Source organism: Phyllostomus discolor, chromosome 4 (genome assembly GCF_004126475.2).
Source record: "Phyllostomus discolor isolate MPI-MPIP mPhyDis1 chromosome 4, mPhyDis1.pri.v3, whole genome shotgun sequence".
NCBI classification, from domain to species: Eukaryota; Metazoa; Chordata; class Mammalia; order Chiroptera; family Phyllostomidae; genus Phyllostomus; species Phyllostomus discolor.
In genome coordinates this window covers 157,623,847-157,648,991 of record NC_040906.2, presented here as the reverse complement: position 1 = coordinate 157,648,991, position 25,145 = coordinate 157,623,847, and the positions used below count along the sequence as shown (strand labels likewise).

Genomic DNA, 25,145 nt, shown 5'->3' with positions numbered 1-25,145 from the left:
TAAGACTCAAAGGCTCAAATGCAAGTTACTTAGAAATATGGATGATAATGAGTTAAATGTGGGCAACATGTTACAGTTTCATATTTGTAAGATAAATGTGCATTTGTTATACTGGCAACAATTGTTACATAAGCAACAAGTGATTATAACATAATGCCCATAACATAACTCATTATCTTCCATATTTCCGAGTGTATACCTGTTATTTTCAATCTTATGAGTCTCAATTTCCTCATTATTAAAACATGGGTAATGGTACTATGTTATGATTATGAAATATTTTAGTCCCTCTTTTTATCTCAGTTAAAATATTCCACAGACAGATCTTAGTCACTTTGTCATATACATAATTAACTCAGCCACACCACCAAACTTTTCCAGCTTTTTAATTGTATCATTGTTATGGACTGAACTGTGATCCTACAAAATTTGTATGCTAAAGCCCTATCCCCCCATTGTGACAGTATTTAGAAACACAGCCTTAAAGAGATAGTGGAGGTTAAATAACGTCATAAGGGTGGGGACCGAATCCAAAAGGGCTGGTATCCTTGTAAGAAAAGGAAAAGACAGCTGGGATGCGTGTGCACAGAAGGGCCTTGTGAGGACACAGTGAGAAACCACCCTTGACTGTAAGCAAAGGAGAAACTACCCCTTCTGGCATCTTGATCTTGGACTTCCAGCCTCCAGAACTGTGAGTAAATAAATTTCTGTTGTTTATTTTCTGTTATTTTGTTCTGGCAGCCCTAGAAGACGAATGCATCACTCTCCATGGCACCAAACCAAACAATCTCAAATCATCCTGGACAGGTCCTTCTCCCTTAACTCTCAAATCTATATTTATCAAAGATTTTCATTAATATCACCTTCCTAAATATGGCTTCATTTTGATTTATGTCTTCATTCTCACCTTCTCTACCTGAGTCCAAGTTTCTTCATCTTCCTGGGCTGCAGGTGTCACCTAACTGTACTCTTTTGACTCCAATCTTGGTCTCCTTTAGCCTGCTACCTAAATCTTCTTTCTACTAGGCAAAGGCAATGGAGTTACTTTCTGCTCATAAACCTCTAATCTCCATGAGCAAGAGAACAAGGAACAAATGACTTATTTTGGCATATGTGGTCCTTTGGAATTGGGCCCAACTGACTGGGCAGGCTTTTTTCCATCACTGTTTTTCCAGGTTCCATCCACAAGAAAAAGGCAATAGTCTAGCCAGGCTTTCCATCTTGGAATATAATGCTTGCTTATTTTTCTCTTGAATCAGTTTAGCCTTTCCAACATACCTGGACAGAATAAGCTGTTTCCTTCTCTGTGTTGCAATTGCTGTGACAATGCAAGACGTGGCTATACATTAATAAAATGTGGGGAGTCCGTTTACATGACTAATCCACTGGACTATGAATCTTTTGAGAACAACAGCATGTAATTCATATTTGTATTTATATACTGAGCATCGGGCATGACCATAGTATTTGACAAATGAATGTTTCATATATGAATGATAAAGTAATAAATTAATGGTTTCCAAGATTAACTCAATTTTCAGCTCAAAAGTCTTTTATAAATTTCTACTTACACACAATGAAGTTTTAACTTTGTATTCAAGTATTCAAGATACTTTTCTCTTGACAAAAACAATATTTTTCTGTCTTTTGCCTATGTTTACAGCATTCACAGATTCATTATTATTTCCCACAAGCCAGAAATAACTTCTTTAAATTTTGCCTTCTTAAGAGAATGGTTTTCCATTAATATAGTAATATAGTTATTTATTAGTGTATACTATTATATCTTTTTTGAGTGATATACTATCATATCTTCAAGATTTTCTCACAGTAGGGTGATTGCCAGAGGGAAAAGGGGGAGAGGGTGGGAGGAGGTAGAAAAGAGTAAAGGGAGGATAAGTGGTGAGGGGAGGAGACTTGACCTGGTGTGGTGAACACACAAGACAATGTACAGATAATGTATTATAGAATTATATACTGGAGCCTATATAGTTCTACTAAACAATCTCATCCCAATAAATTCAATAGAAAAAGTAAAAATAAAAAGTACTATTAGGCACTAGCAAAAAAATAATTTTTAAAGTAAAACGTCCATATTTAATTCATCTTCAAATATTAGTGCCTATTTCTGTTCATATAGCACACTCAATAAAAATATCATGACATCTACTTCATGAGTATTTGTTGAGTATTTCAGTTGATTTCAAATATTTTGTTCATGAGTCTTCTCATTTGAAAAGTTTTGTACATATACTCGCACTATATGTATATTTAATTATTTAGAAACAAAAATATGTACTATTATATTAATGTATTATATAGATTATAATACAGTTGAAAAAACTTAAAATTATAAAGTATTAAAATATATAAATGAAATTCCTCGTATTTTTTTTTCCTGAATCCCATCATGATATTCCCACGCACTGCTTGTGGAGTAAGCACGTTTTTTGGAGACCACTACCATAGATAGACAATATTCCGAGTGATATCACAAGAGAATTATTAATAACCTGTACTAGTACCACTTCAGTCATCTGGTGTTATTGATAAATGAGCATTTAGCAGAGTTTGTTCCTATGTAACGGGGGTTTAACCCATTGTAAGTAGGAAAAAATTCCGATTAGCTGTTCAGTTGTTATTGAATGCCCACCACATGCCAAAAAAATTGTGACATACTTTGTGTTCATAATCTCATTTAATTTTCAGAATAGCCCTGTGAATATGTTATTATTATGTTCATCTTAATAGATAAGAAAACAGACTTTTCAGATTAAATTGTTCATGATAGTCACTGTCTAGAAAACAGTCTAGGTCCAGCCTTTGAATCCACATTTGTCTTACCCTAAAGCCTGTGTTCCTCCTAATATACCCAATCATAGCAATATTTGTTAAATTTTATTTTTTTAATTTAAAAACCCATGTTAAAATGATAAAACTCTCCCTTTTTTTTCTAAACTTGTGGAATGAACCTCTGTCAGCACCATCCTCACCCTGACCCTCTGGCCTGTGCTGTAGCAGTCCACACAGCTTGGAGATCAGATGGAGGAGGGAAAGGAGCCCTGGCCCAATGACACCGTCCACCCTGAGTGTAGGAGAAACCTGATAGTTGATGAAAGCTTATGTTGTCAATGCATTTTCACATCATCTGGCTTATTGTCTTAGAGGTAAAACAAAGCATGTACCGATGCATACTTTTTTCTGAAAAATTATTTTCTGAATCGAAACTGAAAGCAGAAAAAAATGAAGCGGACAGCCTTACTTTCTTGAAAATTATATTGCTGTAACTTTTCTTATCAATGTGTATTGAGCTTTGAGCACTAGTTAAAATGGGTTTCATTATTTTTTCCTACTTAATCTAATAAAAAATAGTCTTTTTTTAGCTTTGCTCCTCTAGGCCACTTATTCCAGATATCATGTTGGAACACTTCACCATGTTCACAGAAATCTCATGCAAGATCTTAAGAAAGTTCATTGTTAGAGCACAGTACTTAAGAAAACATAATGTTAAGTCAAAATTTTCTTTCAAGTATTCTTAAACACCTACTTTTAGCACAATTTTAGCCAGAAACAGTATTAAATTATGCCAATCTTTAGATCCAGAATGATATTTAAAATCTGACAAGAATTTCTCAAAAAATGTTCTTAAAAATATCTATGATAAAAAAAGCAATACATATTAACTCATTTTAGCAGAATTCTGCAAGTGCCTAGCAAAAATATTGCATGGATGACCTCAGATAGACTTCTGATAATACAACACTTTTTCAGTAAGCGAGCATCACAATGGTGGTAGAATCAGGTAAAATGAACAAGTTAATTTATATTTTGGATGTGTTCTGACATTTTACTCAAAAAGTGGATAGACCGTACAAAAAAATACAATGTTAAAAATTTATGGACATTAAATACTCTGGAACTTACTGTGGTAAATTTTGGTGAACAACAGCAAATCAGGTGAGTCTCAACACTATCAAACAAGTCTTTATGTTTCAAAAAATTGTCTAAAATCTCAAAAATTATTCTATAGCTTTATAGTTCCCCATCTTTTATATTATTTTTCTCTTTTATTGATACTATTTCTCAAATGCTAACTAGAAATTTCAGAGAATTTACATATTTGTTTAAAATATTTTGTTTTTTAATTAGTTTTTGGATGAGACTGTATATTGTCTCATCATGCCTATTCTTCCCTCTTGGATGAAAAGAAAGCCCAAGATGGATCCAGGCATACCTGTACAACTTCCTGGCTCTATCTGCAAAGGGATGGGTTTGCCACACACTTCCTTTCTCTTGTCTCCCTCCCACATTGTGGGAGAGCCATATGGAAAAGGGACACAGTGTGATGCCAGATGGAAGGACCTTTGGTTCTGACACTGTCAAACTTCATACTGACCTTGGACCAACTCCTGCACATATGCTCTAGTCAGTCTATTGGGGGTTTCTTACTACAGAAATTTTTGTGTCTTTACAAGTACTGGTGGAGAAAGAAGCTGATTTTTTTCAACTGAGAACCTGTTCTATTAGAATACAGGCTGAGAGTTTAGGGGCTAAATAGGGGTTTTCTTTCATTTTATAATAGAAAGAAAAAAAAAACGGAAAAAGAGCAGTTACATTCATACATGCATTTCAAACTTTGACCATTAAACAAATGCTTCTTTGGTATAAAGAACGCCAGGTATATTGTCACAAGTTGCAATGTAAGATGAAAGGGACATAGTCCCTGTCCTCAAGCATGTTATTTTCTTGCTGAGAGGACACACAAATTATAAAGCATTAAATCATTCATTCATTCATTCATTCACATAGCAGTGTGGGTACACTGTGCTATGGGAGCACAGAGTAAAAGTGGCATAACTTACTCTAATAGGTGAAAAGCATATTTTCTTAAGATATAGTGCCAGGAATGAATTCTGAAATATTATAAAGAATCAGAAGTCAATGTGAGAAAGGTACAGGCAAAGAGTACTTGAAAGAGGAATAATGGCCACTTGCATCCCAATAGTGTTTGCTCTAGTTGGTCTACATAGATTATGTCTAGAAGCAGAACAGCCAAAAATCAGAAATAAAGCTGGTAAATAATAAAAATTATGAATGACTTTCTATATCATGTTAGAGAATCTGATATTAACTATTGAAAATCTTTATCTGGATACTTACAATTTCATAATTGATAATTCAAGTAAGATAAGAACTGAAAAGTGCCTATTACATCGAGAAATTAAGTAAAGCATGTTGGGGTGAGGGAGAATAGCAGGAATAAGTGTGAGGACATCACAAAACCAGGATGCCACAAGCTGTTGATTGAGGAATGGGTGGGCACAAAAATGAAAATAAGAACAGACTCTCATTTGGAACACTTAGTTGTAGAGAAAGGAGGGAAAAAACTGGTAACTGAGGAAGGCCACTTAAAGGTTGGGCATCAGCATAAGGTCTCTAATTCCTCTGGTAAGCAGAACAACCCACTGGGGCCACTCAGTTCTTCATTAGCATAAATGTGGTATTCTCACCATAGCATGGGCTCTGTTACACAGCTTCGCCTGCTGTTATGGGTATGTTTTAGACAGGGCATCCAAAAAGAAACTGCAAATCTTTCTTTGCAATTTTGTATTAAGACTTGCCTTGGCACTACAAGGAATCTTTCATCAGACAGGCCTCTAGAAGGTGCTACTGAAATATAGTAATAATCCAGAAGGCTGCTGACATGAACATGACCTGGCTTCACCTCTCACTGCTGATTTGTACTACTGTATAGCACAGCACAGCAGTTGGATGCTTAAGAGAGAGCTAAATCTGAATGGCTGCTGCATTTTTGACTCCTCTCTTCTCTATAAATGAAATCTAGCCTACGGTTATGTTTTATATGGCTCTAACCTAAGAAGAGTTTTTACATTTTTAAAGGACTGGGACAACAACAACAAAAATGCCACAGAAATTTATATGGCCCACAAAACCTGAAATGTTTACAAGCTGATCATTTGCAGAAAAAGTTTATCAACTCATGCTTCTAGAAAATGGAATAGAATTATTCTACTATTTCTGCCTCCTGCTTTTTCCTTTCATGATTTCTGTTCTCTAGTTTTAAGAGGACTTATTGATTAACAATATTTATGATTTCTCTTTGTATCTACTCCTTGCTACTTTATCGACTGCTACTCATTTCTTGCCATCATTCCTGTATCATTTGCTTTCTATCTCCTTTCCATATGTGTCTTCTGAAGTTCCTGAACTCCATATAGAGGAACTTGGCATTTGATAACCATACAAAAAAGTGTTTTATGCTAGGTGACTAATTACAAAATATCATGTATGTAAGCATCATGTATTCACCATAATTTCTGCTTCTTCAGGTCAAAAAAAAGTAAAAAAAAATACTTTTATTTTATGTCCTCCTTCTTTATCTAACCACCTTCCTTCACTCCTTTATCTTAATTTCACTGTTTCTCTCTTTAACTCTCATGATTGTAATTAGCTCTAGTCCACTCACTTACTGCTGATTATCTCATGTCCAGGTAATTGAAGCAATCCACAATTTTTTTCTGCTCGGGTTTTTTGCTTGTCTGAAATATCAAATGCACTTTTATACATGTCTTAGAGTTTTCTAAACTGTTTCACTTTTTACAGATGAACTGAAGCTCAGAAAAGTGAACTGGACATTTTCCAACATGGATTATCTGTTCTTTATTTAGTAAGCTTGGTAACTGCCAATGATCAACATAAAAAAGAGCTACCACAACAGTTTCCCAATTTTCATCTCAGTATCTCAATGAAAATGATGAAATGCACTTAACCTTTTTCCCATTTTATGACACTAGACCCTTGGTAATATAAAACGATTTACAGACCTATGAGGAGCTAAGAATGGATATAACAAGGTCTTTAACTTCTCTCTGATGTACCAACAAATCATCCTCACAAACAATTCCTTTTAAAATCTTCAGTGGTATCTACTTCAACATTTTTATACTCAAAAATATGTGTGCTTTTCTCAGACCCTTTCATCATCACAGCAGGTATATATAAATGATAGGGCAATGTAGTCCTAAAAAGTCTAACACTATAAGCATTATGAAAAAAAGTTTGTTGTACAATGTTCTAACACCGACTTAATATGTAAAGACAAAGAGGTATGCTTTCGTTATTGATGAATTCAGAATACATTCTGGTTATGCAAGAACAAGAACTTCAAGCCTGAGTGCCAACAACATTCCTATGTAATGAGTCTGTGTACGGACACCAAATTTAAATGTCTGAGGTTTTTCACTGGTATCTTTTATAGACCAAATGAAGCCTTAAGGATGTCATCCAATAAAAAGGATTAGCACTCATTAATAAGGAGGCAGTAATAATTCTTAAAAAGTTTACTAAGTCCTTCTCTGCAAACCCAATAGATAAAAGCAGGCAGTGCATAAAAGCGTCTGTCTATTGCACTAAAATATAATGAAAATAATATTTCTTAACATTGCCAAAAAACCATCTATTTCTGAAGATCATACCAGTTTCCATTGCATAGGCCAGCAAGGGTCATTAAACACCAATGGGCCTCTGAGTCCTTCTTCAGAGTCAATGACATTGTAGACTTCACTCAGGATCTCATTTCCCTCCACACAAGGTCTGCAGGGCAAAGAAGGCAAATGAACTATGAAAAACATAATCACTGCTTTTACTGTTGCTTTTTTTGTCATAAAAATTCCATTTATTTAAATTCCATTAAAAAGCACATTTGGCTGCCAAGAGCATAAATATATATTATACTTTTATTATACTTAGCATTTTTCATTTTCAAAAAAAAAATTCTGACATTTGTTTAGATAAAAATGTTAAAATATTTTCAAACTACCTGTTTTAGCTAACCACTTTCTATGTGTTTGTTGTATATAATAAACGCTGAAAAAAGAAGTGATTTGGAATGCAGTTCCAAAGCCCTGAGTGTATTTCCTTTCAGAAGTTACCAGCTTACATCGATCATTATCCTTACTATGCCATGTGTCGGCTGCTCTGACTGTTCCCAAAATACATCTCTTAGAAAAGTAATTTGAGTTACTTGAGCTGTACTGGGTCATTTTTTTTAATCTTATTTTTCTAATTGCCCTGATGTACTTAATAAATCATTAACCAAGCAAGTGACAGTGCTAAAAATTCAGAAAGGCTCTTTAACATTTTCTCCTAAAGACAAACTGTAACTCAGTCACTCACATCTGCCTGTCTACCTTGGAGGAGTACCAAAACCAAATACTGAGAAACATAATCCAGCAATGTCATTGATAATATTTCTGGCTTAGACATAAATTTAAATTTAGTAAAATGACATATGAAATTAAACTATAAAATATTAGAGTCATATATAGACTACCCAGAAAAAGTCCAGCCATTGTTAATATAACAGGAATGTTTGCACAACATTGATATAACCTGGAAGCCAAGGAGAGTGGCCTGGAGTGTGCATGCCTGAGCAATGATGACTTCACTGTACTAGTCAGTGGAGGTGGTAGATGCTGTTGAGTGATCACGTGTAATACATGACCATCACATTCAAAATGACTAAGTAGAATGACAAATCTGCATCAGATTTTGCATTAAGCTTGAACATTCCTACATGGAAACTATTCAGATGATCCAGAAGACCGCAGCTATGGGCAACTTGTGATTGGCAGCTTCATCACAAAAATGTGTCCATTCATGCATCACATCTCATGCAGAGTGTTTTGGCGAAACATCAAATAATTTAGGAGACTCAGCTCCACTACAGCCCAGATTTGGTGCCCTATAACTTCTAGCTTTTCCCAAAAGTAAAATCAGCTTTGAAAGGGAACAGATATCAGACCATTGATGAGATTTAGAAAAATACAGTGGAGCAGCTGATGGTCGTTAGGAGAATTGTGTGAGGTCCCAAGTGCTTACATTGAAGGAGACTGAGGCATCATTGTCCTGTGTACAATGTTTCTTGTATCCTGTATCTTTGTCAATAAATGTCTCTATTTTTCATACTACATGGTTGGATACCTTCTGGGCAGATACATATACACATACACACATACATATATGTGTATATGTGTGTATATATAACTTTATGTGCATATGTGTGTACTATATATGTATATATGCACATGCATGTATGCATATACACATATATGTGTATATATGATTAAACTAAGATTACAAATGTATTAAGAATAGGAATTATATCTAATTTCAATATAGTCCCAAATCTGTGCACACAGGGTGTTTGGGAATTATTTGTCAATGGAATAGCCTTTGTAGGCAACATTTACATATGATGATATATCCAGAAACATTTTCTCAAGTGTCATTTGCAAAAATGAAAACTTGGAAGCAACCTAAAATCCATCAATATAAATTGTTTTTAATTTTTTCATTGTTGTTCAAGTACAGTTGTCTCCATTTTCACCCCACCACATCCCCAACCCCACCCAGCCCCACCTTCCACCTTTGAACCTATCCCTTTTGGCTTTGTCCATGTGTCTTTTATACATGTTCCTTGATAGCCCTTCCTGTATTCTCCCCCATTATCCCTCTTCCTGCTCCCCTCTGGTTACTGTGTTTGTTCTTTATTTCAATGTCTCTGGTTGCATTTTGCTTGCTTGTTTGTTCTGTTGATTAGATTCCACTTATAGAATAAAATACTATTTAGCTCTGGCTGGCGCAGCTCAGAGGCTTGAGCTCAGGCTGTGAACCAAAGCATCGCAGGTTCGATTCCCAGTCAGGGCACATGCCTGGGTTGCAGGCCACAGCCCCCAGCAACCACACATTGATGTTTCTCTCTCTCTCTCTTTCTCCATCTCTTCCCTCTTTAAAAATAAATAAAATCTAAAAAAAAAATAATAATAAATAAAGTGGCTGCTCTAGATAGTATAGTATTAAAAAAGAATAAAATACTATTTAGTAGTAAAAAAAAACTCGATCTAAAGTATCAATCAGATATTTGGGTCAATTTTATAAATTGTAAGAAGAGGATAGAAGATTATGTGCATTATCATTTATATGACATTTCAAATCATCCCAAAACAAGTTTATAAGCCATGTTAAAATCATATATATATATATATATATATATATATATATATATATCTAGCATATGAATCTAAACGTATACAGAAAACTCCTCTGAAGAAAACAAGAAGGGGAATAGTTTTAGGAAGTGGTATGCAGAGAAATTCAACTTTAGTAATTTATTCTTTTACAAAACCTGGAGCAATTAAGACAAAATTCTTTAGGTTTAGCCAATAATATGGTTAACAGATATAGATGGTATGCATGTGTTATACATTATATTGGTTTATATACATTTGGGCCATGTTATAGTGATAAAACATACACACACACAAACTAGTGTGGCTTAGTTATCACATCAACAAAGCAAAGCCAGCTCAGTCCCTTGGCCCATTGCTGCTGACTTCTCCACAGCAGGCTGAGCCCCATTTGCTCCAAACCCCACTGACACCAAAAACTCCTGAATTTTTACACATCCAGTTGTTTTAAATGTAGCCAAATTAAGCAGAATTTTAGCCATTTAGAACACTCTTGCTTTACATACCCCTTAAAAACAGCACCCCACACCTGCTAGTCATAGGTAAAATAAGCTCTGTGGTTATAAAAGACCCCACGCTGCTTCTGCCCTTCAGAGCTCTCTGACCTAGAGACTCTATTGTGCTGCTGAGCAACATCATGTGGCTTCAAAACACTCTCTACAATCCTCCTCTTTCCCATGACTCCCCGCTTGTTCTCCTACCCTCTGAGTAGGGGCCCCCCACCCATTGCCTCTGGAAGGTTTACTGCTGTGAGGGACTTTCCCCTCATGCAACCAGCCAGAGCACTCACCAAATAAAATTCATCGTGTGCTACTACCACCACATGGTCATGTCTGCTTCCTTGATTAGCCCCCAAATCCCTCCAATTCAATACACCAGTGAAAAGAATTGCAAAAGACATCAAAACAGAGGCCTGGAGAACTGAATTATAGATTCTGTTCTCCACTCTAGCTCTTTCAGTGATCAGAAGGGTTCAAATGATGTTAATCTAGCTAAACCCCTCCAGTCTTCTGTCAAGAAGAGGATCATTATTTTTTCAGGAATGGTTGTTAGCTGTGAATTTTCAGAAAAATACCAGAAACATTGGATGGCCATTTAAAGGACTGATAGATCATCCGAGAAGAATCTAGCACGGTGTCCACAGAGGTGCCTGGGCCCTGCCCGCCCACCTGCTTGCCCTGTGAGGTCTCCTTGCTGTACCACCGAAAGGGCCACCACTCCTGTCAAATGTCAAAGGGAAAGCATTTAAAACTTAGTAAATAAAAAACTTAAGCAAGAGACAAGAAAAGGAAGTAATATTAAAGCAATGGCAATAAAAGTAGAATAAAAGAAGCACAAAGCAATAAGGTAATACAAATTAATAAAATAAGTTATTAATTGTAAAGATTAGGAATTGAAAGTACTTATGCATAGAAAATATGTTTATCATGATATCATTGTGTATTTCACTCTTATGTTTATATGAGCATGAACATTTATGGAAGAATACTTAAGAAAATGTAAATATAGGACAGGGATCAAGAAATTTCCCATGATCCTCTATACCACAAATGCATATACAAACTTATGTTAAAAAATATATAAAGACAAAATAATTATCAAAGTCTCCCAGATTTCTCTTTAAATCTCCCAGTGAATTTTTTAACTCGGGTTTTTAATAAAATTTCCACTTTAAAAAAATCTATTTATGTCTAATGTAATTCAGCAGACTATCTTTTTCCCAATGTCACAAATTTTCACCTCTGTCTATATTCTCAAAATTCTATTGGGGAACAACTGTAACTGAACAACAATTAAAAATTTTGAAAAAAAGGAAATGTAGGAATCCTATACCTTGAGACAGAAAACAATTAGAATAAAATAGGTTACTTCCTTCCAAGATTTGATGTAAGTTAACATTAGAATGCACTCAAACTGAAAGTATCCTTGTTTTATTTAACTCAAAATAAAAGGAATACTTTTCTTAGACAATTGCATGTCAATGTAAATACTTGCGTCTTCATTTTTATATCCCATTCACTTACTTTCTCAAAACTAACATTGAGAGAATATCTAAATATTTTGTGAATCTATACTACTTAGCCTCTAAAAATATTTTTCTCTATGCTTATAATTTAGAGTCCTGGCAAAGTTGTATTTGCCAGGCATATTTTTGTATTCTTCTCCATAACTGATCCTGAACACACTGACCTACACTAAGTCTATGAGTGACAGTTAGATTCAATGAGCAACAGGTGCCTTCCCCGTCTTTCATGTCCCTGAAGAGCACCTGTGGTATTCAGAAATGATTTAAGTGACCCAGGCTTAAGGCATCCCATTGCAATGATTATGGTTCTTATAACTGAAGAAAATCGTGTGAAAGCTACATCATCTCTGTTGGATTTAAATTCATAGAACTGCATAACTGCGATTCAGAGCCCTTAATAGGATGTCGTATAGGAAAATGCCAAACTGGCTTTGAGTGATGATTCCTTTTCAATTTTTGAAAATAGTAATGTTAACCATTGCATCGTTATCTATTATCCTTGTGCTGTATGTTTCATAGAAAAGCTAAATTTTGGAAAGTACATTACCTCACAATCCTAATAGCTTTCCTTAGTCATACATGTGTATACATGAGCATGGGCACACACACACCACTATAAAAACTAAAACATTAAAAATAATTTAACACATATATTCCTTTTTTAACCTTTTTTTTAGGAAAGTAAATGTGACAGACTTAAAAAAAGATGGCCCAGGTCTATCTTTGATACAGCCACAGGAAACAAGTCTGATAGAGAGAATGAAGCCACAGCCATGATGCAGTCAGAGGTTTGGAAGCCTCCCCAAGAACAAGCTGGTAGGGGCCTGCAGACTAAGCTCAGGTTATGCAGTTTTCAGGCATAATAGCTGCATGGTTAGAAGCCACTTCACTGACTCACCTGAACCCTATATATTCCCATTTTCCCTTCTATGCAAACTTCACAGCATGGTTTGGAAAATATTTTGTCTTTGAAGAGGCACTAACTTGTTAACTATCTCCCTGACAGTAAATATAGATTTGCATATCCAAGCAAAAAGCTCCTTCTAGAGGAAATTAAGACTTTTAAAAATTTAAAGCAAAGCCCCTGGCAATGGGCAAGGAGATACCTCGTTGGTGGTGTTGCTCTTACATCAGTCAGGGGCAAAGCCAACGCACAGTCCTTAGTTCAGCCTAGCTTGGTGCCTGTGTTGATGGCTAGAGCTGTTTCATGCCTGGGGCACATAAAAATATTAAAGCAATAATGCAAATATTCTTCACTGTGAAACAAAATAAAAATAATTTCTGATAGTACAGCTTTTTAGTCTTTTTCATTTATACATACTACAAAAACAAACAAATAAAAAACGTATATTTCTTTCATTTGCTAGTCCATAGGTCAATAAACTTTTTTCTGTAAAGGATGAGATTGTAACTAATTTAGACTTTGTGAGCCTTTATAGTCTCTGTCATAACCATTACCCTCAGCCAGAGTAGCAAGGAAGCAGCTATAGACAATATATAAAGAAATTTTCTCAATTCCATTAAAATTTTAATTATGAAAATAGGTGCAGGCAGGGTGTGGTATCTGGCCTTTGGACTATAGGTTTTAGCCTCAATGTTGGTCTATAACATGTTTTTTACCAATGACACAGCTTGTAACTATTAAAATGAGCACATGTAAATAAGTATAAAGAAAAAAACTATCCATTCTCTACTGCAGTATATGTGCAATCACTCTTAAACTAGGGCATTGAGTTCCAGAGGAAAAGTTAAAAATGACACAAATTAAATACACTTCTGTTTTGGGTCCTTTTTATCTACTATTTAAAGCCTTTTGTTGTGTTTTAAAAATAATGATCGACCATACAACTTGAGAAAGGGAAACCTAACATTTCAAAGGGTCGCACTGTTTCTCTGCTAAGTGAACTGGACATTGACTTATCACAAGAAAACAGAAGTGTGTATTTTCAAGGATCACCCTAGAAAGTGTTCTTTTAATGAAAGGTCAGTCAATATGTAGAAAATGTACTTCTTCCAAAAGGTAAGGTTCAAAGTAAAAGCTTTCTAGAAGAGACTTCTAGAATGCATCAGATATTGGCTTAACTCCACAAAACCATAGAACTGCCTTTATTTAATTACCACCCATGAAGCATCTGATGGCCCAATAGAATCAGTGCTCAGGAAGCATTTACCCCAGGTGGCCTGAAGACATGTGGCCACACAAAAACTGCAGTGCGCATCGTGACTAGTTCCGTCACCCAGCTTTGGGGGTGGAGCATACTTGTTTCTCCAATGAGCTGTGGATGTTCCATCCAGTTTACCCCTGGCAAACAGGAATAAATGTAACTAAGCAAATGTTGGCCACAAAATATTCTTTTTTTATAAGAGGTGTTAAGCAAGAAGAAGCCACCATACATAATTTACTCACACTTGTACTTTGAAGCAAAGTAGCATGCATTAAAAATTTTTCAACATAAATTAACACTTATTTCAGGGTAATATTTCTTCAGATTTTTCTTACAATCTTGAGATCTGACTAATGTACCTATTAAAATCTGTAGAGAAGGACATGCCCCATCAGTTGCTCGCTGTAGGCATACAAAGTGACTCAGTCCTCTGAACTTTGTTCCAGGACACACATGACCTTTACAGACTAAACTTGCTTTGTCAGGTATTTAAATTGTGTGATTGAAGTTGTAGCAATATATACAAACTAGTAAAATAAAAAGTATTATTAATTAAATAATTGTAAGATATTGCTGCATTTGTTTATACATATGGAAACTAGGGTGAAATAAGATGACATTATTCAATTATTAGCTTTGCTAAAATTTACAAAAAGCCTTTTTACTGATTATTACACATTTCTTTAAAAAATGTTTTTCTCTACCAAAAAGCTAATATAATGCTCAACAACTTAAAGAGTTTACTTTGGTAGACATAAATAGAGAAAATGTAAGATCCACAGAATCAAATGGCTTTTACAAAAACTTTATAGAGAAAAAAAGAAACAATTAAGCAACAAAAAACCTATTTTTAAATGCAATAATTTTCTGAATGTTTTTTATTATTAATGAAAACCATTTCTTTTTAACCACGATCCTTTACCAAAAACAGATTGTACAATATCCTTATAAAGGACTTTCAGCTAAAAAAAAAGAAAGAAAAAGATTGGTTTCTAAGCCTCATCATAGGTCTCAGTAAGACCTATAGGACCTATTAGAAGACTGTGCACCACACAGTATATATCATTGTTGTTTAGCATTAGTTCCACATACAAAGCTTAGTAGATAACATAGCAGAGCAAGAATTTCAGGCAATGGGACTGAACTTCATGAACAAAATCTGATTTTACCAATCCTTGCAATACACAACAACTTATGAATTTGAAAATGCAGCACATCCAAGAAAATAGAAAGTGTACCTAGGCTTTTGGAATATAAGGATTTCTTCACCTTATAAATCCATTAAAATGGCTCACCTGATTATAATGCTTCCATTGTGAATGAATGGAACCAGACTCCATATAATATACATATTAAGAATTATAAACCACTAGGTTACCAATTCCTTTAAACCACTCTTACTTGTTATTATATTTATATATTATTAAATATATATACACATTGTACATATACATGTGTGTGTATATATATGACACTATAATAGTATAGAATCATAGTGGAAAAACACTACATTATTAAATGCTTATGAGATCTGTCCAGAAAGTATCCAGCCATGTACTATGAAAAATAGAGACATTTATTGAAGAAGATAAAAGAAACATTGTACATAAGACAATGACGCCTCAGTCTCCTTCAAAGTAGACACCTTGGGATCTCACACAGTTCTCCTAATGGTCATCAGCTGCCTTAGCATATTTTTCTGAATCTCATCAATGGTCTGAAATCTCTTCCTTTTCAAAGATAATTTTACTTTGGGGAAAAGCCAGAAGTCACAGGACACCAAATCTGGGCTGTATGAGAGCTGAGTCACCTGGGTGATTTGATGTTTTCCAAAAAAACCCTGCAGGAGAGATGATGCATGAATGGGTCCATTGTTGCGATGAAACTGCCAATCCCCAGGTGCCCATTATTATGGCCTTCTGAATCATCCAAATAGTTTCTGTACAAGAATGTTCAAGTTCAGTGCAAAATTTGATGCAGACTCATTGTTCTACTCACTCAGTCATTTATTAACTTTTTGAAAATTTATTTTATTTTTTTCATTACCTCTTAGTCCCCTTATACCCACCTCCCCCATCAATCACCACACTGTTGTCCATGTCCATGAGTCTGTGAAGGCCACACAGTGCACATGCTCACTAAATGGTGTCTACAGCCTCCACTGACTAGTACAGTGAAGTCATCATTGTTCCTGCATGTGCATTCCAGTCCGTTCTCCTTGGCTGCCGTGTTACATTGATGTTGTGCAAACCGTTCTTTTTATATTAACAGTGGCTGGACTTTTTCCAGACAGACCTTGGACATATACATGTATATACATTTAATAACATATAAAAATATAATAACAAATAAAAGTGCTTTAGAATATCAGAGAAATTGGTTAATCCAGTGGTTATTAAGATTCCCAAAATACTCAATATTTTTGCATACATATATGTATAATATATATACAAACTTACTGTATATGTGCATTATATATAAATAGATAATCAGATAGACTGAGCCATAGTTAATAATTAAGTTCTTTAGTTTTATAACTGGTTTGTAATTCTTTCAATGGTATTTTTTTACGTTCTATTAATTTTCTTTGTAAAGTTAATCCAGAGAGATATCTTTTATGGTGCTCTTAACACATATTTGGTTGCAGCAGGGCAGTAGGGAAGCAGGGGAGGAAAGAAGGGTTTTGTGCTGTCTTCAATAAAACCACTGTCACCAGCACACATGGGTGATCTTCCACTCTGATATTGCACTAATCACCTAGGCAGAGGCAGTCTTTTAGCAGCAAACCTATATAAACACAGCCTATGTACTGAAGCTTTGTTGCTGGACAGGGGTGTCCCAGTCCATCAAAATATATATTTGGATATGTATTCCTCAGAATAGTAACATTAATAACACTCTATTTTCTAATTTTGCATGTATTCTATCCTAAACACCTCTTCCTGTTCATGACTCTTGGCAAGCTACTTTCAGACTGTAGTGAAGCTTATAAACATACAACAGATAGATCAAAGTATTTAGAACTTGTACACACACACACACACACACACACATAACTGTTTTAAAACACAGAGGGACTGGTAACACAGAGGGACTGGTAAGCCAATGAGTATTCAGGCCTAATCAATTTTTCTCAAATATTTTAAGATAATCCAAATTATTAGGCCAGTTATTTGTTTGATTGCTTATCATAATAAAGAATTTAAGTTTTGCATTGTTTTACTGGGTAAACATGGATTTGAGATTATCAAAGGGCTGCAACTAAGCTCGGTGATGTTTTAGTCCAACTCTTTCATGTGTAGATGAATCAACTGAGACCCAGAGCAGGGACTGATACCCCCCGACCATTTTAGAGCAAAGCCCACAGCAGGCCCACAGCAGGCCTCAGGCAAATGGCCTCGGTGTGCCGCTGGGTTCAATGTCCTTTCTGAGAAATGACACATCAGTGTCTGACAAAATAGGTGGAACAATGCAATTTTAAGCAAAAATCATCAGGATAACTCATTATAAGAAAAGTGCTTTGTACTGTCAGGTGCCATAAGCTTAAATACTATAGGTTTAATAATCTACAACCCAAGCTAAAGATTATAAGTTTTTAGAGAGAGTTTAAGATGGTAGCTTAGGAAGAGTCTTAACTCATGTCCTCTTGCAGATACAAAAATAATGTAATACTACACATAAAAAATTTCCTCTGAAGGAGACCTGGAAACTATATGAACAGAGCCTCCATAACAAGTAAGTGCACTGAAAAGAGTAGGAGAGGCAGATATACACCCCCTTGCAGGAGAGCAGTCACACCCCAACCACGGTGTTGCACAGAGGGGAGGGATCTCAATGGCACAAAATCTTTCCAAATCTTTCCTGAGGAGCATGGGATTTCAGCTTCACATTAAGAGCCCCAACTGTTAATACTGCAAAGGAGAGAAGAGCCCTCAAAACACCTGGCTTTGAAAACCAATGGGGATTATGTCCAGGAAAACAATAGAACTAAAAGAAAAGAGAAACTTGTTCTTAAAGGGCTTATACACAGACTCCACCCAGAAACCAGCACAAAAATACTAGGAGAAAAATTACATAGACCATGGAGAAGGTGACCCACTCACTGAACCTGAAGTGTCTGCTGGAGAGGCACAAATGTAGCTGGGACTCTGTCTGGTAATTGAGTCACTCGTAGCAGCCATTCTTTGATCTCATTTAGGCTGAGCTGGAAGCCAGTGCTGGTGAGCACCAGTTTGGAATCCTTTTTCCAGGCTACAAGAGCCAGTGGGAGGCCACAGTGAGAGCCCCACCCACCCAAGCATGCCCACGCAGTAGCAGTATGGCCTGGTAGACTGGCCTCACAGTCAGTCAAGTTAGAGGGCAGTCCCACCCATCACACACCCTCGACAGCTACAGACCCACATTAGTTGCAGACCTGCAACAACATGCTACACCCATGGGGACACTCCAGGAAAAACTAGCTCTAGTGGCCATGCAAAGTGACGATATTGATTAATATGTTCCAAATGAGGGAAAAAGACAAATATCTCAAAAAAAAGAACTAAAAAATAGAGGTAAGCAACCTACCCCCAAAAAAGAGTTCAAAGTAAGGGTCATAAAAATATGCACCAAACTCAGGAGTACAATAGATGAACATAGTGAGAACTAGAAGAAAAAGATATAAAATATAAGCAAGTATCAATCAGAGATGAAGAATACAATACTGCAATGAGAAATAGACTAGAAGAAATCAATAGCAGATTAGATGATATAGAAGAATGGATCAATAATCTGGAAAGAAGAGTAGTAAAAATCACCCAAGCTTAACAGCAAAAAAAGATAAGAATTTTAATAAATGAGGGTAGTTTAAGGGACCTTTGGGACAACACCAAGTGTACAGTCAAACCTCAGTTCTCAAATATCTCCTATCTGGAATAATTCAGTTCTCAGCCAAGTTGTTCATGGAAAACATGTCTCAGTTGTTGAACAAAACTTCAGTTCTTGACCCAACAACACTTTCATGCTAATAATACCTATATGATCAGTCACACATCATTCAGGCATGATTCAGTTTTTGAACAAATTGCTTCTCAAACACCTCCTGGAATGGATGAAGTTTAAGAACTGAGCTCCTCCAGTACTAAGTCTCAAATCATAGGTGTGCCAGAAGAGGAAAGAATGGTACTGAAATTTTGCTTAAAAAGTAATATCTGAGCCCTGGCTGGTGTAGCTCAGTGGATTGAGCACGGGCTGCAAACCAAAGTGTTACAGGTTCGATTCCCAGTCAGGGTACATGCCTGGGTTGCAGGCCATGACCCCCAGCAACCGCACATTGATGTTTCTCTCTCCCTCTCTCTCTCCTTCCCTTCCCTCTCTAAAAATAAATAAATAAAATGTTTAAAAAAAGAGTAATATCTGAAAAATTCCCTGAGATGAACTCAAAGAGGTCCACACCAAGATGCTTTATAATAAAATGTCAAAGTTAAAAATAAACAATCTCAGAAGCAATAAGAGCAAAGCAATAGATATGTATAAGGGAACCATTAGGCTGTCACCTGATTTTTCAAAGAAACATTACAGATCAAAAGGGAGTAGTATAATATATTCAAAGTGCTAAATGGGGAAAAAAACCTACAAAAAAATACTCCACCTAGCAAGCTTATCACTCAGAATTAGAGGAGAGATTCCCACAAAATCTAAAGGAATTCATCACCACTAAACCCACCTTACAAAAATTGTTCAAGAAACTACTTTAAGTAGGGAAAAAGGCCATAACTAGAAATTAAAAATACATGAAAAATTTTACTAGTACAGCCAAATATATGGTAAAGGTAGTAGATCAACCACTTATAAAGCTAGTATAAAGATTCAAAGACAAATGTAGAAAAATCATGTGTTTATACAATAATTACTAAGGACACACAAAACAAAAGGTCTCAAATATGATGTCAATAACATAAAATGTGAAGAGGGAGTGAAAATGTTCTGCTTTTAGAATGCATTAGAATTTATGAGACCATCAACTTAAAATAAAATGTTATATACATAAGTTGCTACATATGAACCTCGCAGTGTTCAGTAACCAAAAATCTATAATAGATACAAAAAAAGTAAAGAGAAAATTATTCAAACATAACACTAAAGAAAGTCATCAGATCACAAGGAAAAGAGCAAGCAAAAATAGAAGAAACAGAACAAGAAAACACAACCAGAAAACAATGAACAAAATGGCAATAAATATATAACCATCAATAATTACTTAAATGAAAATGGACTTAAAATATCCAGTCAAAAGGCTTGAGGAGGCTGAAAGGATGGGGGGAAAATCCATATGTATGCTGCCTTCATTCACAAGAGACTTACTTCATTCAGACCTAAAGACAGCACTACTGAAAGTGAAGGAATGAAAAAAAGATATTTCATTCAAATTGAAACAAAAAGAAAGCTGGAATAGCAATACTTAGACAAAATAGGCTTTATTTTTATAAGATTTTACTTATTTATTTTTAGAGAGAAAAGAAGGGAGGGAGAAAGAGAGAGAGAGAGAAACATCAATGTGGGGTTGCCTCTCACACACCCCCTACTGGGGACCTGGCCTGCAACCCAGGCATGTGCCCTGAGTGGGAATCAAACTGGTGACCCTTTGGTTTGCAGGCTAGTGGTCAATCCACTGAGCCACACTAGCCAGGTCCAAAATAGACTTTAAAACAAACATTATAGGAGGAGATGGAGAAGGACGTTGTGTAATAATAAAAACATTAATCCAATGAAAGGATATAACCCTTGTAAATTTCTGTGTACCCATATAGGTGTACCTGAATACATGAAGCAAATACTAACAGACATAAACAGAAAAATTGACAGTTGTACAATAGTAGTAGGGACTTTAACACCCCACTTAAATCAATAGATAGATCATCCAAGCAGAAAATCAATACAGAAACAACAGTCATAAGTTACACACTAGACCATAATACTTAATAGATGTGTACTTTACTTTTATCCCAAAACAGCAGAACATGAACCCTTTTTGAGTGCACATGAAACATTCTCCAGAATAGATCATATGTTAGGCCACAAAACAAGTCTCAATAAATTTGAGAAGACTGAAATCATATCAGCTATGTTTTTCTGACTACAATAGTCTGAAACTAAAAATCAACTACAGCTAGAAAACTGAAATAAACATGAACACATGGAAGCTAAACATTTTCCTACACAACCAATGGGTCAATGAAGAAATCATGTTCTAAAATCTATGGGATGTGGCAAAAACAGTTATAAGAGGAAATTTTATAGTAAAATAGCCATACCTCAAAAAAAAGGAAAAATCTCAAGCAATCAAAACTTATTCTATAAAAACTTAAAGAAAAGAACAAAAAGGTCCCAAATTAGTAGAAGGAATGAAATAATAAAGATCAGACCAAAAATAAATAATTAGAGACTAATAGGGAAGAAAAGATCAATGAAACTAAGAGCTGGTTTCTGATAACATAAATAAAATTGATAAACCTTTATCCAGATTCATCTAAAAAATAGAGAGAATCCAAATAAATAGGGTCAGAAATAAAAGAGGAAAATTTATAACTGACATGACAGAAACACAAAAGATCATAAAAGACCACTATGAACAATAATATGCCAACAAAATGGACAACCCCTAGAGTACATGTGTAATTCTTAGAAAGATACAGTCTTCCAAAACTAAATCAGGGGAACATAAAAAAAAAAAATCTTAACAGGCTGATTACTAGTAATAAAACTGAATCAATAATCAAAAAACTCCCTAAAAATAAAATTCCAGGACCAGATGTCTTCACAGGTGAATTCTATAAAACATTTAGAGAAAAGTTAATACCTGTCCTTCTCAAACTATTCCAAAAATTTGAAAGCTTACAAATTCATTAAAACACTACAAAAAAAAAAAAAAGAGAAAACCATAGGCAATATCCCTGATGAACATAGCTGCAAAAAATCTCAATAAAATATTAGCAAATGAATTCAACCATACATTAAAGGAATCATACACCACAATCAAGTAGGATTTATTCCAGAGATGAAAGGATGATTCAAGATCCACAAGTGAATCAATGATATGGCACAGTAACAAAATAAAAGATAAAAATCACATGATCATCTCAACAAAGATAGGAAAACATATCTGACAAAAATTCAACCTTCACTTGTGATAAAAATTCTCAGTAAAGGGGTACACCTCAACATAATAATAGGCCATATATATGGCAAAACCTACAACTGACATACTTAATGGTAAAAAGCTATAAGCTTTTCCTCTAAGATCAAGAACAAGACAATGATGCCCATTCTCACCACTTTTATTCAACAACGTTGGAAAGCCAAGCCACAGCAATTCAGCAAGAGAAACATACGAAAATTATCCAAATTGGAAAAGAAAAATAAAACTGTCATTATTTGCAGATGCCATGATACTATACATAGAAAACCCTCAAAAGGTTGCAAACATTTTCCAAGTCAATAAAAATACATTTTATCTTTGATATACCATTCATTTATATGAAGGCTTGCTTTCCAGTTTCTTGATGATGGACATTTAGTGACCATCCTTTTGTAGCACAATAGTAATATATAATTTCTCTATTGGTCTATTTATACCTTATTCGGCTCTTTCCCCAAAAAATATGAACAGGAACAAACAAATAAAAGCAAGAGAAAAATGTAAGACTACTGGTAAGTGGAACATTGAGTGAAAGTCCTTGCTTACTTCTGGCTCTCAAAATTTATTACTAAAATACCAATGGAAAAAAAGAAAAACACAAAATGCAAATACCTACTAAAAATAAGAATCAATAGTCCAGTGCCAAAATCTATGAAGAATCTCCACTAACTTTGAAAATAAGTATATTAAATTTAGAAAAGTAAATGCTCACAAATATCACAAGTGATACAAAAAGCGGAGCCAATATTCTGACCATAAAGAGGAGAAAACAGCCCTGGTTGGAGTGGCTCAGTGGATTGAGCTCTGGCCTGTGAACCAAGGGGTCACTGGTTTGATTCCCAGTCAGGGCACATGCCTGGGGTGAGGGCCAGGTCCCCAGTTAGGGGTGCACAAGAGCCAACCACCCATTGATGTTTCTATCCCTCTCTTTCTCCTTCCCCTTTCCCTTTCTCTCAAAATAAATAAATAAAATCTTTTTTTAAAAAAAAAGAAAAAGCATGTTAGTTTTTGTAACAGAATTTCTCTGCAAACACGTGCAGCAAACTGGTAGCACTGACAGTCTTGTGCTGGGGCAAGTGGAAAACTGGGGATGCTGCAAAAAAAGAGTTTACATTGATGTCCTTTCTTTTTGTATTTATATCACAAAAAATGTATTTCCTAATGAAAAAATTAATTATAATAGCTAAAAATTATTAAGCTAAACAGAGAAAACTTCATGTTACAAAACTATAATTAATGATTATCCTAAATTTAAGAAGAAATGACATATGCATTTGAATGATTGGTAATTTGTAGGATTATTATTTATTTTCTTCTTCTCCCTAGATTTTCTTTCATTGTTCTACCATAAATATACTGTGGTGCTTTAAACATAAAGCCTCATACTTAAAAATAGCTACAACTAAAATTAAATTTTAAAAAACAGAAAAAGAACACTAAATGTGAAAACACTGATTCAATAAAATTGTATCCAAAAAAGTATTAACTATAATTCAGTTTTCATCATTTCATTAAAAGAAAACAAAGTAAATGAAATCAACTTGAAAAGTTAGCTAGAGAATTTTAAAATCAATGGAAAACAAGGAAAAGAAAATAATAGAGCATGCAAAAAGAAATTTAAGAGGACTTCCGGCAAGATGGAGGAATAGGTGCACGCACCGTATCTCCTCGTACAACCAAGATTAGAAAACCAATAATTTACAACAATAATTTACTATCAGAATAACACCCAGATCCGGCAGAGGATTTATCTGAATGGAAGTCGGGCAGCCAAGAAGTTGAAGTAGACGCGTTCATCCGGACTGGTAGGAGAAGACGAGCCGGCGGGCGCGGGGCTGGCTCGGGTTGGCGGCGCGCGGAGGTCGGGGGAAGGTTTGGCGCGAAATCAGCGCAAAAGCCATCGGGCGTGCAAGAAGGCAGCGGTGATCCCTGAGTACACAAGCTGCGGCTGGCAGACCCAGACGGGCAGCGATTGTGGACCAGGGCAGAGCTCGCAGCCCAGAAGCCCAGACAAGGGTCTGAGTCCAGGGGAACGGAACTACCACCATTGTTTTCTCCCGCCCCACTCCCGCGCCCGCCCCGCCCCCACATATAACGTCACAATCTAGCAACTGGGTTGCCCAGCCCCGGTGAGCACCTAAGGCTCCGCCCCCCACCGTAACAAGAGCAACTAGACCTAAAAAAAAAAAAAAAAAAAAAGGAGAGACAGGGGAAAAAAAAAAAAACAAACCATGTTTTCAACAGAGCAAATCAGTCCCCCAGGACTCATCCTTTTGAGCGACCAAGAATTAACCAATCTATCAGATGCGCAGTTCAAAACACTGGTGATCAGAAAGCTCACGGAACTGGTGGATTTTGGACAATATTTAGATGAAAGAATGCAGAGTACCATAAAACAGATGCAGGAAGACACGCAGAGGAGAGCCAATAGTGAAAAGAAGGAATATGAGTCTCAAAACAATACAGTGGACCAGAAGGAAGATAGAATCAACCAAGCAGGAAAGCATGATGAAATAAGAATTCAAAAAATTGAGGAAAAGATTAAGAGCATCCAAGACACCTTTAAACGTTCCAATATCCGAATTATAGGGGTACCAGAATCGGAAGGGGAAAAGCAACAGATTGAGCATGTATTTGAACAAATAATAAAGGAGAACTTCCCCAGTCTGGCAAAGGGAACAGTCTTCCAAGAAATCCAAGAAGCTCAGAGAGCCCCAAAGAAGTTGGAC

At 35.6% G+C, this 25,145-nt stretch overlaps 1 long non-coding RNA gene and 1 pseudogene across 2 annotated transcripts in view; one reads left to right on the top strand and one right to left on the bottom strand.

Moving 5' to 3' along the window:
• The window catches only part of LOC118500279, a 417,927-nt gene that overhangs the window by 83,967 nt on the left and 308,815 nt on the right, over positions 1-25,145 (bottom strand). The window contains exon 3 of one of the 2 annotated variants that reach the window (XR_004902838.1): positions 7,497-7,614. This is a non-coding gene — a long non-coding RNA (uncharacterized LOC118500279). Of the gene's footprint in view, positions 1-5,446; positions 7,615-25,145 lie in introns of those variants that run through there. The other variant, XR_004902837.1, reaches the window with a different exon arrangement.
• On the top strand, positions 13,155-13,299 carry LOC114495882 (annotated as a pseudogene).